Below are 14,125 nucleotides of genomic sequence, written 5' to 3' on the forward strand. Positions count from 1 at the left end.
GAGCAAAGGACTTTTGAGCCCTCATAAATAAATAATAATAAAATATGAGAATATGGGATATAATTTCATATCATAGGATACATAATGCAAGTCACACTATCTCATACTATGCATGGTTTAATTTTACCAAAAGAATAAGCCTTATTATTTTTCCCAGTAGGAGTCAGCAAATAACCTGTGGTTATGATTTGTTTTCTTTAAGCATGAGCTACTAAATAACACTTTGCAGTTGAATGACAATTTACACTCCTGTTGGCAACAAAAGACCAAATCCGTATAGAAATGGCATTCTTATTCCATAATGATATATTTATTTGGTGTCATTGGACTTTGACCAATATCATTTTCTCAAAACATAGAACTCCTTTCTCGTGACTAAAAGAAGAGCTTATATCAAGTCAAGTCTTCTAGTCCTAGTATCAGAATTTGATTATATGTTCCTGAATTTGTATCTAACTTTCTTCTTCCTTTGTGAAATCAAAATTATCTCTAGAGTGTTTTAAATCAAAAACAGTTACTAAATAAGAGATAATGAATGTGATGTGTTTATCACGCCAACAAGGTTTTATTACATCAAATGTTTGTAACATTTCAATGTGAAAATTTTTTTACACTTATTTGTTATTAAGGTCTCATTATCTGTGAGATAAGTCACAAAAAAACAAAGAGGTGAATGAGTTCAAGAATGCATGGAGGGTTTGTTAGTCTTAGGCACAGGAATGGGCTTTTGCTTAATCTCACAATTGCATGGGTTTAGCTCTTTCTGTCTGTAAACATTAGAAAAGATTTTAGCCACAAGTAAATGAAAACTTGAGTTACAGAAGTTCAAATGAATCAGGGTGTATTTTTCTCAAAATTTTTTTTAAGTCTTGAGTAAAGCAGCTTTAGTGTTGGTTTAACAGCCTGATTGTAGGGTTAATGTCTCTGAGATTCTTTGGGCCTTTCCTTCATCCTCACTACCCTGTGGTCCAGAATATCTACCCATGTCCAGTTATGTTATTTGCATTCAAAGCCATAGCAAAAGGACAGGGGACCAAGACACTGAGCCTGTTGTCTTTCAAGAAATCAAACGTTTTTCTATTTTAACTTCCCACTGTCCTGTATGGCTACATAGCTGGCAGAAAGGTATTGAGATTTTTCTAGCATCTAAATGCAGAGGTGAGCAAAAGAGAGAAGAATTGAGAATAAATTTTGGATTTGCAAACCCACGGTGCCTACCATAACTGTTGATTCTCAATCTTTTTTGAACAAAAAGCCACACAGTAACTACCTGTTAAAAAGACTCTATAGACTGCCAATTCAGAGGAATGATAGTTTGAATTTGTAATCTCTCTTTACTGAACAGACAGGGTGTTATAATTGGTTATATTTCTACCACATATACTGGTTGAATTTATGACATTATCTACATATTTACGTAATTTCTCCCCTCCAGGTCTTTAATCAAACATCACTTTCTCAGTGAGACTTTCTATGGCTATAGAAAACATACACTTATGTATACTTATATATCCACAAAGTGGCTGTTAATTGATTATTTATTGGACTTGGAATTGGTGGGTCAAATCCGTATAGTTTTAAAGATCAAAAGAGAGCTGTTCCTCTTATCCCATTTTGTGACATGCAAACTTGACAGTAAGGAAGCCAAATAAACCTACCAAACTAAAAGCTCTTGATACGGAGGCTGTGAAAAGTATGATGTATTTTCTTTGTCAATCACTAGATTTTATTGAAGATCTAAAAGGTCTTAGCACAATATTAGGTACTTGGGATATAATTTAGACATTAGGTATTCTCTATGTCTTCAAGAGATGAACAGTTATTGACTACTTACAACTTGACAAATGGACCACCCCTCAAAAACGTCAGGGGCCTACTTTCTAATATAGAAATTTATACGCCTTGAGTAGGAATACTTTTACTTTCTGCTTGGTTGATATTGCTTTCATAACTCTGAAATTTGACTCATTTTGCTAACATACTTGATGTTAACACTTTAGCCTTATAAAAATAATAGTTTGAATTACTGTCTCATAGAAAGAAATGCAAGCACTTTAAAATACGCTTCCCCTCAACTCAAATTTTGTCATTAAAATTCCATGAAGCTTCTTCATGATCCTATAAGTTATCTTAAATACTAACTGCTTACTGCTCTTAGCATCTTGGGAAGAAAACCAATGGGGTATTGCTGAATTTTTTGGAGGCATGCCATTGAAACAATTGTAAAGATATGTTCAAACAAGGGCCTCCAAGGTCAGGTCTATGCTTATTTTATAAATTTGTTTCAATGATCATAGTCTGCTCTCTGGGTCATATAATTGATTAAAAGATTGTCTGCCATCTGGCCTATGTACCTGGTAGGCTGCCACCAACTAAATTTATATCCCATAATGAAATCCATACCATTTTAGGATCACTATAGTTAACCATAATGTATGATATAGTTTCAAATAGCTAGGAGGAGGATATTGAACATTCCCAACACAAATAAATGATAAAGCTTTGAGATAACAGATATGCTAATTACCCTCATCTAATCACTATATATTATAGGTATCCAAACATTACTATGTACCCCATGAATATGTATGAATATGGCAATTATTATTCATCAATTAAAAAATACAATTAGGCCAAAAAAATTAAAAAAAAATTTTTTTTTTAAAAGAAATGGTAAGTTTTAATTGTGAGCCAGTCTATATTCTAATACATTAAGGGATCCTTTTAGAGAGTGTTGGGTGGTCAGATGAACTAGTATTGTAAAGGCTCACATAAATTGGCATGTATTTCATAGCTTCATGCTTGTGTTGGACCTATTTTCAGGGTGGTTTTTCACAGCGCTACTGTAATTAGCATGCAAAGAACATAAAATCTCTTTATAGTGAAGTTTTAGTTCAGTCAGTTAGATTAGTCTCAGCCCCAAGAGCAAGAGATTCTTTTGAAGACAAGTCATCTTTAAAAAGAGATAGAAAACAAACCCAGGGGAGAAACCCAAGTGTTCAGCCTAGGTGATAAACCTTTCTCATAGACAGATATAGCACACATACACACATTTGCAGGCATTTCATGGCATACAAGAAAGTGTCTCTGTAATTCGTGGTAAACCTTTCTCATAGATAGATATAGCACAGATACACACATTTGCAGGCATTTCATGGCACATAAGAAAGTGTTTCTGTAATTCACGGATTAGCATGAAACAATTAGTAAAATAAAGATAATAGCAAAACATAAAAATTAAGTTCATTATGTATATTTAGAGTACATAGACATACACAGATCTCAACATTGAATAACTACATGGAGATAAAGGAACTTTTTACAATTTGCATATCACCTTTACTTCCAGGAGACAACTCATTTGCTCTTATGTTAACATATGACAAAGCCTGATGTCCAAGAGGAGGAAGGCTATAAAGACTTTTGCCTATTTACTCTCATCATCTTCGTCACTACACTACAAATGGACTGACATTGAATATCAATTAGAGTTTCAATTTCATTAGTTACTTGTAAATATCATACATCATTTGTTAAACATATTTATCTTCATGTAAATATGTAACAAGTGATGTATAGTATATTTAATATTTGGGATAAAGTATTAACAAATTATTTTACTAACTTTATAAACAGATCACAGAATACTTTTGTGGAATATTCTCTAGGTGCCATTGATTATGCAGACCAAGTTAACATTATTAATAATACAAGATAAATTGTACTGAGTTCAGATAACTTCAGACACAGAAGAGCTGGGAGCATTGTACAATTTCCATCTTCTATAAGGCCGCTATGTCTATGAATGCAATTTTTAAAAATGTGTTAGGTGAAACCTTGAGAATCAAAAATAACTATAGTCACAGTAAAAATCCCAACATTACACTGTGATTGAAAGGCAGAAACTGAATTTTATGAAAACGTGCAATTCAATTAATGTAAGGTTAAGGAATTAATTGGTTCAACTCCATGTATTTAGTCAGAATGAGGCCCAGTGGTTTGTCTGTATGAGCTAAATCCATAACTGGTTTGGGCTGTAGTTTGGCACCACCTGGTGGCTGTTGCCCATTTTGAGTTAAATCCTAATGGGGATGATTTGAGGTCTTGCGGATGGGTAGACCTTGACCCTCAATGTTTCCCTATCAGACCTCATTTCTTTGGACTCTGTCCACACTTTCCCACCTCCATAAATACCTAGAACTATCAACTTCTCTGACACTTGTTGAGGAATAGAATTCCATTATCAACTGTATTATATACAATTTATGTTATCAATTGTGGCATGCTGACATGAGTTTTAATATTTGAGAGTTTCAAATTAATATTCAGTTTTACTAAAGGATTAATTTTCCTTAGACCTTTTAGTTCATCTATGTTTTATTAACTTATAAGTAATATCTAGATAAAAATGAGAGTAGTTTATTTCATCTTATTTAAAATTAATGGTTAACCCAAGTTAAGCAGTTAATGTTTCCTAACCAGTAAGTAGTTCCTGCTTACAAACTTAGTGAAGTACATTCTCTTAAACACACTAAAGTAAGTTTTATAAATTAAATATACATATATTTAAACATGATATGAAATGTTATTAATCTAATAAATAAATTAACACAAGCCAGGAACTGAGTTCCCATAAATATTACTGTTCAATTTACAAAAACATCCTGTTTACTCACAGCTAAAAACAACAAAGCTAATATATCAAATTCTTTTTATTATTACCAATATTTTAAATAATATACACAGATTGCAAATTTAACATAAAATATTAATACTTTAGGATTGATTAACTATTTTATTTACACATATTTCCTTGCCAGTCCACTGCTCCAGAGAGTTCTCCATGAAGTAATCATTTAAGTCTTCTCAACAATGGCTCAATTGATTGATGTGACTAGGTTAGAACATGGGGGTCAAGTATACTTATCAGTTTGAACTTGAAATAGGGACACAAATTCTACCAGAATAATTTCCACAAAGTCTTTCTTATAATCCCCATGCCTCTATGCCTTTCACCGAGAATTTGGCTTTGCATTCTCTTTCCCCATCCAATGCTCTGTAACCTCTTTTAAGTTTTAAGCATGATTTTGGCTGATGCAATTTTGCCCTCAACCCTAGGTTATTGAATTTCCCCCAATATCTGTCTCGCTAGCAGCAGCTCTATTGACATGCAAGTGATATGCTATGGACTCTGGCAGCCTTTTCATGCTTTTCTTGCTCTTCACTGGCCACAAATGTGTGAGACTGACAACCTCACCGAATACATATTTAAAGAATGACTTTTGAATGAATCTAAGGAGAACATATTATCTATTTGATAGATAGTTCAAAATACATTCATTTAGTATTTTGCTTCAACATGATTCACTTTGAGACTGAGACTGTTACTCCCATACACCCAAATTTATCTAACAATACATATGGACATCAATAAATTGTTGTTAGCTGAGACCCCTGAATGCAAAATGTTATGAAGAAACTAGAAAAGACACCTCTCCTCACTCTCACTCCCCACACAATCAGATGTCTCCAACTTGAGACTTAATTGCAATGTCACAAAGGCAGTTATATATTTCCTAGTGAGGAACGTATTACTTTCTTACACCCTATTGCCAAGCTATTGGTATAACCAGGTTATCGTTCCTCCAAAGAAGTGAGACTGATGTCCTAAGTCCTCTTATCTCCCCCAGAAGGAATTGCAGAATAATGGTGTCTACGACAATGTATTTTTAATTGTTTGGGATATAAAGAAATATTTGTTAATTTACATTTTATAAATATATATGTATATATACCTACATCAAAAAAATCCATCAAACAAAATTTTTAGGCAAAGAGAAAGTCATATATTCTTCCTTAAGGCAGATTGTCAAGGAATACAGCAAAGTTGGAAATATTTGCCTTACAAACAATGAAGCCATAGTTTCTTAAACCATACTTATTCCATAAGAATAAAAAAGTCATGGCAGACATCAGATCCCATTTGAGTTTCTGCTGAGGGATTATAAAATCAATGCTGACATTAACAGATCTTCATTCATCTGTATGCTGCCATTTAAGGTACTATTGAGGAAAAAACCGAAAGCAGAAAATAAGAATATCCTGTGAAAGCTTATCTATGCTCTGATTATCTTTGTAAAAACTCCCTTTCATTGACTGCAGCTAAAGTAACATGAACAAAGAAAAATTACCCCAACTTTGAAAGACAAATTAATCTTCTGAGACAGTATTGGTTAATGTCATTGTTAAAAATAACCAATCAGCCAGCTCTAGACAACTGGTGAAGACAGCAGTAATGTTACCAGTTGCAAACTTAAAATCAGAAAGTAACATGTCCTTAAAAACAACTGTATTAAGCAAGTAAATATGTTCATTTGCAAAATCGGGAAATATAGAAAAGAAAAAAAAGTTAGGTTACTTAGTACTATTGCACAGAAAGAACTCCTATTAACCATTTGGTGTAGGCTTATATGGGCACCTTTTCTTACATAGAGAGGTTTAATTGACTCACAGTTCCACGTGGCTGGGGAGGCCTCAGGAAACTTACAATCATGGCAGAAGGCAAAGGGAAAGCAAAGACCTTCACATGGTGGCGGGAAAGAGGGAGCTAGCAAGAGCAGGGAAAACTGCCTTATAAAACCATTAGATCTCATGAGAACTCATTCACTATCATAAGAACAGCATGGGGGAAACCACCCCATGATCCAATCACCTCCCACCTGATCACTCCCTCAATGCATGGAGATTATAGAGATTACAATTCGAGAAGAGATTTGGGTGGAGACACAGCTCAGCCATATCAAAGGGAAATCAAAGCAGGGTAATTAATTAAAAGTCTACCTATAGGTCAAATATCCCAGTTTTCTCTCCACATCCCCTTTCCAAATGCTCGTAATGCAGCATTTATTCCCAGGAAAAATTAACAGGGCTCTTTTTGACAGAGATAAAATTACCTGTTTGGGAATTATGATTCCTAGGATAGATGTTGGCACTCTACTCTTTCTGGCATGTGCATTCCACTCAGCTTATAGTTTTGTCTCCATCCTCTCACCCTAAAGTTAAGCATTTTATATCTATTTAGCCTCTCTGATTTTCCTTCAGTGTATAGGTAAAACTCCTTAGTCAAGCGAGACTCACAACTACAGTTTGAACGTCTGTCCCTCACAAAGCTCATGTTGAAATTTTGTCCTCAATGTTGGATGTGGGGCCTAGTCATGAAAGGTTTGGTGCAACCCTTACAGGAATGAGTGAGTTCTCACTCTATTAGTTTCCGTGAGAGCTGGTTGTTAAAAAGAGTCTGGTACCTCCCTCCTCTTTCTTTTGCATCTTCTCTCAGCATGTGATCTCTGTTCACACTGGCTCCTTTTTGCTTTCCGTCATGATTGAAAGCAGTCTGAGGCTCTCACTAAAAGCAGATGCTGGTGTCATGCTTCTTTTCCAGCCTGCAGAAACATGAGCTAAATAAAACTCTTTAATTAATAAGTTATTCAGTCTTGGGTATTCTTTTACAGCAATACAAAACAGACTAAGACACTCACATATTCAAAAGAAGAAGAAACCACAGCAATTTCCTAGAAAAGTTAACCCAGAAGCACGGCATGTTTTATATATGAAGTTGACTAAGATCTTGAAATAATAGGATACAGCACACTTTTAAGTTCAATATGCATTACTAACATTCTATCTCTTTCTTGTGTCTAGATAATCAATAAAACATGAAAGAAAGCCCTGATTTGTAGTGTTTGCCAACTTCTGTGATGTAAGTACTTCCACCCTTGGAGATTTCAAATGATCATTATGACATCTTTGAATACAGAATTGGGAAGAAATGCACAGAAGTACATCATTATATTGTATTCACAATATAGAAAGAATAGGAGTAAATAACTTCAAGATCATCAATAATAAAATGTAGTAAAATGATTAACAAGTAATGAATATCTTTTTTTCTAATGCATTTTATTTAATTTTAAGTGCATGTAATATGATGTTTAATAATGACCATATTTAGCAACTGGCTCAAACAATTTCTGATAATTTAACAATGAGCTTTTGTGAACGGTTATAAGCCAGTTTCCCCACATGACTGCACATTAGAGATTTCACTCTTGCTGGTAGCTCTTTCAGAAATATTCTCTTACCACCACTTTGAATACCTTGTTTAACTCTCATTTCCTCTTTATATATTCATTTTAACTGTTTATTAACCATCCCATTGATAGACATTAGCTTTTTTAAAATTTATTTTTTAATTAACAAAAATTATGTTAGCAAAAACCGTGATTACTTTTGCATCAACCTGATACATATTTATCATATTTTTATATGTGTATACATTGTGGAATGGCTAACTAAAGCTAATTAACATATACATTACCTCACGAACTTATTTATTTGTGATGAAAACACTTAAAATCTACTTTCTTAGCCATTTTCAATTGTACAATATATTGTTACTAACTCTAGTCACCATGTTGTACAACAGATCTCTTGAACTAATTTCTTCTATCTAATTGAAATACCGTATCTTTTGATGAACATCTTCCCAATCCCCCCAACCTTCACCTTTTTGCCAACCCCTGGTAACCACTATTCTGCCTTCTACTTCTATGAGTTGGTCATTTTTAGATTCCACGTCTGTGTAAGATAATGTAGTACTGACTTGTCTTTTTGTGCCCGGCTCATATCACTTAGCATAACATCCTCTAGGTTCATCCATGTTATCACAAATGACAGGATTTCCTTAAGAATGAATAATAATCTATTGAATATATAATATATACCACATTTTCTTTATTCATTTGTCCATTTATGGATGCTTAGGTAACTTTCATATCTTGGCTTTTGTGAATAATGTTGCAATGAACATAGGAACGCTGATTGTATTTCCTTTGGATATATATCCAGTGGTAGGATTGCTGCATCACACTGTAGTTCTATTTTTAACTTTTGGAGAAAACTCCATACAATTCCCATCTCATAATGAAGTCCTTTCTCATCACATTATTTAACACTGCAGCATATCCCCATCCCTTCCCTTGCATGCTCCTTTCTACTTAATGTGCTCATTATCTCTATACAGTTTCTCACCTAAGATATACTATGCTATTTCAGTTATTTGTTCATTCATTCATTAGTTTAAGTTTATTTATATTTTAACTCCGCATTTAAAATATAAGCTCAATAGAAAAAGAAATCTTTGTACTTTTCAGTATTGTGGCTAAAACAGAGATTCCGCAATTTCAACTCATGTTACTTCTTCAGTGAATTTTTTAAAACTTTCAAACATTCTTAAGTGCCACTTAAATCAATCTTCCTGTCTGTCCTTCATTCTGCTTATAAATGCCCATTGTCTACTACGTCAAAACAAATTGTTGAAAAGTTAAAAATTCAAATTTTTTTTATGAACTTAATTAAAAAAAAATATAGATTATTTGATTAAATTCACCTATTGTTCTTAGGTGATTTTATTGTTCTTAAATTGTTCTTTAGGAGATTTTATGTGAAACAAGTCTGAGTGTGTCAATATAATCTGCATTTTCAGATAACAGTTAAAATTAATATAATTATAATCATGGCCGTTGAAATCTTGTCATCAGATTTATTATCGGAACACAAGTAAATTGGTTATTCTTTGTACGGTATTGCTCTTACCGAGCCCTAATGGCTTGACTGGATGCAGTCAGAGCCCATAAATGTCCATTCATGACTCAACCAGGTTCTGCATTTGAATCTAGAGCTAATATACTTTTGGGCAAAAACATTAGTGTGAGTGAGTCGTAGTGTTACATTAATCCTATATTCTGTTCATTAAGAAAGTATTTTTTAAATCTATAAATGTTAATTATTAAACATTTACTTTAGACTTAATGCACTTTAGTTGGAAAGAAGCATCTAATTGGTTCAGAAACAACTTGAAATATCTTTAGGAGGCTAAAAGTAAATATAGTCAGATAATTACACTTACCATTAACTTCAGCAGTATACACTAAAAAGAGATTATTTATTTATTTTTTAACTGAAAGATTGCATTCATTTTCTTTTTAAAAATGTACAATTCAGTGGTTTTTAGTTCTGCTACAATCATAAGGTTCATAGGGTTCTGCAACAATCCTTACTATCTAATTTTGGAATATTTACATCTACCCTGAAACAAACTTCATGCCCATTAATAGTCACTTCTAGGTAGGCTTAATACCTGGGTAAATATATGCTTTACCATATATGCCATGCCAAACACTGTGGCACTGGTAGAAAAATAGACACATAGATCAATGGAACAGAATACAAAAGACAGAAATAAAGCCACATATTTACAGCAAGCTCATCTTTGACAAAGTTGACATGAACATACATCAGATAAAGGACACTTCAATAAATGGTGCTGGGAATACTGGAATGCCATATGCAGAAGAATGAAACTGAGCCCCTCTCTCTCACAATGTATAAAAAATTAACTCAAGATGGATTAAAGACCTAAACATAAGACCCAAAAGTAAAAATACTCAAAGAAAACATTGCTAAAACTCTTCTGGAGATCCCTTCAGACAAAGAATTTATGACTAAGACCTTAACAGCACAGGCAACAAAAACAAAAATAAACAAATGGGACTTGATTAAATTAAAAAGCTTCTTGCACAGTAAAATAAATCAGTAGAGTGAACAAACAACCTGCAGGATGGGAAAAAATATTTGCAAACTATGCTTCCAGCAGTGGACTGACATCCAGAATACACAAGGAACTCAAACAACACAACAGCAGCAACAACGACAACAACAAATAATCCCATCAAAAAGTGGGCAAAAGACATAATAGGTATTTTTCAAAAGAAAACATTCAGATGACCAACAGGTATATGAAAAAATGCTCAACATTATTAATCATTAAATAAATGCAGATTTAAATCACAATGAGATATCATCTTATACCAGTCAGAATGGCTACTACTAAAAAGTAAAAAAATAACAGATGTTGGCAAGGATACAGAGAAAAGGGAACTCATACATTTTTGGTGAGAATCTAAGTAAGTACAATCTCATACAGTATGGAGGTTTCTCAAAGAACAAAAAATAGAACTATCATGCGATTCAGCAATTCTACTACTGGGTATCTATCCAAAGGAAAACAAATCAATATATCAAAATGGTATTTGCATGCGTATGTTTATAACAGCACTGTTCACAACAGCAGATACCAAATCAACCTGAGTGTCCATTGGTGGATGATTAGATAAAGAAAATGGGGTATAAATACACAAGGAATATGCTCAGCCATAAAAAGAATGGAATCATATCTTTTACAGAATTATGGATGAAACTGGAGGTCATTATCTTAAGTAAAACAAGTCAGACACAATAAAACAAATATTGCATTTCTCACTCATAAGTAGGAGCTAAAATATGTGTTTATATAGACATAGAGAGTGGAATGATAGACAAAGAAGTCTCAGAAGATTGAGGGGGTGGCAGTGGGGGTAGATATGAGAAACCACTTAATGGGTACAATGCACATTATTGGAGTGATGGATACCCTTAAAGCTCTTACTTGGCTACTATGCAATCTATGCATGTAAAAAAATTGAACTTGTACCCCATACATATATACAAATTAAAAAAACAGAAAAACAATAAATATAATAAAAATAATAAAATGTATTTTCTTAGTTCTGGCCTTGGAGATTAATTCACTTCTTAATTTCTAACCATATAGTTTGGATTAATAGCAACTTAATTTAAATACTATACAAAAATTGCTTCTATATAGCGCCCTTTCCTCTTTTATCTTTGTGCTATTATTGTTGTATGATTTACATCCTTCCACATTGTACGTCTATCCAATCACATTTATAATAAGCACTTTATGTGATTGTGTTTTATATAAGATAGGAGAAAAAAAGTGTTACAAATAAGAAATATACTTTTTTGTACTTTCCTATGATTCTTTATAACTTTTCTGTTTCAATGATTTTTTTGTCTTGACACTACTCATTTGTCCCTTTTCAAACTTTGCAAAACTTCATATTGAATAATAAGAGATTCATCGAATCATCTCTCAACTCGAGTTTCCTTTGCAAATAATGAATGAATGCCTCCAGGTAGAAGAAACAGCCACTTGAGAGTCATAGCAACATAGGTATGCTTGGTGTGTTTGAAGAATAGCAAAAGGCCAGCATGGCTGCAGCCAAGGGAGAAAGAGGAGATATGCAGGATGAAAATGCAGGAGGGTAGCTGAACAAATCATATAGGATCCTGGAGGCCAAAGGCAGAACTTTGGTTTTTATTCTAGGTGAAAAGTAGCAGAGGCTTCAGGAAGCCTTGCCTGTTTCTGCCTGTTTTTTCTTATCTGTCTAATGTCTGTGATGAGTAGAGCAGAACTCAGATAGCTGCTGCCCTTTCACCCTGGCTCCCAGCAGATTGTTGAAACTGCTTCTTGAGGTATGTCATCGATGCTTTGGAGTTGGTTTGTTGCTGCAGCATAAATTGAGTAATACTTTCTTTGTGTGTCCATGTTTATGTCTGTTTTTGACCAACATGTGGATTCCCAGTGCTAGCATGGTTCCCATCAAATAGTAGGTGTTCGGAAAATGAATGAGGGTGGTGAAAAGCTCAGGCTGCTATAACAAAATGCCACAGACTGTGTGGCTTAAACAACAGGGCAGGATAGAGGAGGTGTTACTCTTGATTGGTTACTTTACTTATCAAATACATGCTCCCTGCTGAGCTGTCTGTTGTCTCTAATAAATGACTAGTCCAGGAGAGGCAGCCTGTCCCCAACCAGAAGGGCTTTTTAAGATGTCAAAATATCATAACATACTGATAACAAAAACTTAAACAATATATCCCCTATTCTCTAATAATTTTTGTGTACTCCATATACTTTATGCATATATGTATGTAGTCATACATGTATGTGCATATATGCTTACAAGTATGTCTGTATATTTACATATACATATATTTTGTAAGTGATATTACAGCATATATATTGATTTGCAACTTGTTTTATCACATAACAAATTGAAAACATTTTAATGCTGTTTTTCCTATTTCTTTTAAAAAGCTGCATGTTTTATTACATATCTATACCAATATGTGTTTAATCAACGTCCTATTGATATTTATGTTTTTTTTCCTAGATATTTTTCTACAGGTACGCCTGTGCATTTCTACTTGGATATCTGTAGTGCAAGTTTGTAAAAGTAGAATTGCTGAACCCCAGGGTCCACATGATTTTTATTTAGATAGTGACAGATTGTTCTCCAAAAGATTGTTGCAGTTTTCCATGTTTACTGTTGAAATCTTCATTGATGATAAGAATGAACCCTTGTGGTTATAAGCCATTGGGTGAGATAAAGGAATACAAAGAAATCTTGAGGTAGGAAGAATAACTTTTCCAGTCATTCCACATGCTTAGCCAGAAGTGAAGAAAAAGACACTTTGCCATCTTTCAGCTTTCTCAGGAACATATTTTAGTTTAGAAATTTAATAAACTTGCGCTATAATTTTCCATACAACTAGCAAAATTTTTACCTTTGATCATTAAGGGTATCAAATGTAAACAATCTAACTGGATTTCTTCAGTTCTTACCTTTTAAAAAATAGTCCAGATATAATGTCTTTTATAGCTAAGTGTCAATGTACTCAAACTACATTAAGCTTCACTGAACTGAGATGTGGTTGACATCTAATATTTTTTAGGTTTAGAGAAAATCTGAATATAGATTTTAAATACCTTCCCTTTCAATAGGTGTTACATACTGCATATTTTGGGTTACTACCTTCTTTCAGACAAAATATTTAAAATTAATAGTACATGTCCATGTAATGACAAAGGGAAATTACATGATCACTTTTATTGGAAACACCAATCTTCAAGGAAGATGGCGAGACATTATAATTGATGAATTCACTCTTTGGCTATATTTCTTCAATCTGGGGTGTTTAATTTTTGTTGAAAGTGTAATATATTGTAGTAAATCTTAATTATCTAAATGCCATGATGACCCTGGAGTAATAGCTAAAGATTCACTAGCCAATATTTCAAGATATGAGCAGCTTGTATAATGGTATTGAAGGGTAGACAAAGGATAAGGTATATAATAAATTATTTATTCAACCAAATAGA

This window comes from Pan paniscus, chromosome 13 (assembly GCF_029289425.2).
Source record: "Pan paniscus chromosome 13, NHGRI_mPanPan1-v2.0_pri, whole genome shotgun sequence".
Classification (NCBI taxonomy): Eukaryota; Metazoa; Chordata; class Mammalia; order Primates; family Hominidae; genus Pan; species Pan paniscus.